This window comes from Otolemur garnettii, unplaced genomic scaffold (assembly GCF_000181295.1).
Source record: "Otolemur garnettii isolate 467f Iridium unplaced genomic scaffold, OtoGar3 scaffold00142, whole genome shotgun sequence".
Classification (NCBI taxonomy): Eukaryota; Metazoa; Chordata; class Mammalia; order Primates; family Galagidae; genus Otolemur; species Otolemur garnettii.
The window spans coordinates 3,388,680-3,391,367 of NW_003852537.1; the positions used below are offsets into that span (position 1 = coordinate 3,388,680).

Consider the following 2,688-nt stretch of genomic DNA (forward strand, 5'->3'; position numbering starts at 1 on the left):
AAAGACATGAACAGAAGCTTTTCAAAAGAAGACAAATGGCGAATAAACATATGAAAACATTCCCAATGTCACTAATCATCAAGGAAATGCAAAATTAAAACCACAATGAGATTTGTCACCCTACTCCAGTCAGAATGGCTTTTATTTAAAAGTCCAGAAACAACAGATGCTGGCACGGATACAGAAAGGAACAATTAAGCCAGAGGTGTCCAATTTATGGCCCACAGGCTGCATGCCAATTTTGTGAAAGTGTTTTTTTGCTTATCTGTGGTGTTAAGTATCATGAAAAGTATGTATAGATCTTAATTTTTTTATTTTCTATAAATTATATATTTTTTACATATACATGTGTTTATTAGGTTTCCACTTTTTGCCTTCACCTGCATAGACCTTTTTTTTGCTAATCAGATTTCATTAGTATTTGTATATTTACTACATAGCCCAAGACAACTCTTATTCTTCCATTGTGTGGAGAAGAAAAAAAAAAGGTTGAACATCCTCAGTTGTTGATAGGCCTACAAATCAGTACAACTTCTATGGAAAACAGCATGAAAATTCCTCAAAGAAATAAAAGTAGACCTACCATTCAATCCACCAATCCCACTGTTGGGTATTTGCCCAAAGGAAAAGAAAGTTTTTCATCAAAATGACATCTGCACTCACATGTTCACTGCAGCACAATGTACAATTAATCGCAAAGATGTAAAAATGTGGTATATAAGGCTGGGAGCAGTGGCTTACACCCATAATCCTAGCACTCTGGGAGGCTGAGGCAGGTAAATTAGCTGAGCTCACACATTTAAGATCAGCCTGAGCCAGAGTGAAACTCACCTCTAAAAATAGCTGGGCATTGTGGCAGGCGCCTGTAGTCCCAGACACTTGGGAGGCTGAGGCAGCGCTTAAACCCCGGAGTTGGAGGTTGCTGTGAGCTTTGATGCCATGACAGTCTACCCAAAGGGACAGTTTGAGGTTCTGTCTCCAAAAAAAAAAAAAAAAAAAGTATACACAGAATAATACACAGCCATAAAAAAGATAAATCAATACCTTTTGCAAAACTCTGGATAGAATTGGTACTATTCTCCTAAGTATAGTACCTGAAGAATGGAAAAACACCACATGGTCTCACTATTAAACTGGAATGAACAGAAGAGCAAACATGCACAGAAGGAAGCAAAACTTAGTGGAAATCAGCCAGGGGAGAGGGGAAAGGAAGGGAGGAGATAAAAACCTACCTAATTGGTACTATGAACAGTATCTGGATGACAGGCACATCTAGAGCTGAGACTCAAGCATTACAAAAGCAATCCATGTAACCTAAAACACTTACATCTCCTTCATATTTTGAAATAAGTTTTTAAAGAAAGAGAGGCTTTTCCCTCTTCTCCTCCCCTAGCCTCTTCCGCTACAGCCTCCTCCCCTAATTATCCTTCCCCTTCTCTCCCGGTCTCGGAGGACCCCTTCCTAGCCAATATATCTCAGCCAGCAACCTCCTTGGAACCCATGTGGGCTCCCCTGGGCTGCCCACACTGTCCCCTAGCTCCCCGTTCTGCTGGGCTTTTCCCTGGCCAGATTCGGCTTTCTGAGCCACCCACTACTTGACCCTTTCTGCAGCCTCTCCTGCTACTCAGGTCCCATTCTTCCTCCTGTTGGTGGGGAGCGGCCCCAAGGTAGCTGGCAGAGCTGGGCCATGGGAGGCCGGTAGTGCCAGGGTCATCAGGATAATGTGGACACAGTGTCTGCTGGGGCTGCGCACATTCGAGGGCTGCACAAATTTGTGGCCTTCGCCACCAAGCTCTGGAGCTTCTTCATTTACCTTTTAGGGAGGCAGATCCACACAGTAATTTGGTACCAAACTGTCCGACATGATATCCTCTCCTTAAGTCCCGGAATTGGCTAACCCAGGTAAAGAGGAAGATCCTGGTGCTAGATCTGAATGAGACACTTACTCACTCCCACTATGATGGGGTCCTGAGGCCCACAGTCTGGCCTGGAAAGCCTCCTGACTTCATCCTCAAGGTGGTAATAGACAAACATCCTGTCTGGCTTTTTGTACATAAGAGGTCCCCTGTGTATTTCTTCTTAGAAGTAGTGAGCCAGGCTCGGCGCCTGTGGCTCAAGTGGCTAAGGCGCCAGCCACGTACACCTAAGGTGGCAGGTTCGAATCCCCAGCCCAGGCCCGCCAAACAACGATAGCTGCAACCAAAAAAAATGGCCAGGCGTTGTGGCGGGCGCCTGTGGTTCCAGCTATTTGGGAGGCTGAGACAGGAGAATCGCTTGAGCCCAGGAGTTGGAGGTTGCTGTGAGCGTGATGCCATGGCACTCTACCCAGGGGGATAGCTTGAGGCTCCGTCTCAAAAAAAAAAAAAAAAAGAAGTAGTGAGCCAGTGCTATGAGCTGGTGGTGTTTACAGCAAGCACGGAGATCTATGGCTCTGCTATGGCAAATAAACTGGACAATAGCAGCAGCATTCTCAAGAGGAGATACTACAGACAACACTGCACTTTGCAGTTGGGCAGCTACATCAAGGACCTCTTGGTGGTCCACAATGACCTCTCCAGTATAACTCTCCCAGGGCTTATGCGAAGCCATCCAGACAATGCCATTCCCATCAAATCCTGGTTCAGTGACCTTAGTGACACAGCCCTTCTCAACCTCCTCCCAATGTTGGATGCCCTCAGATTCAGATAG

The 2,688-nt window shown here is 45.5% G+C and overlaps 1 pseudogene; it reads left to right on the forward strand.

Moving 5' to 3' along the window:
• Positions 1 to 1,721: 1,721 nt before the first annotated feature.
• On the forward strand, positions 1,722 to 2,688 carry LOC105887879 (annotated as a pseudogene).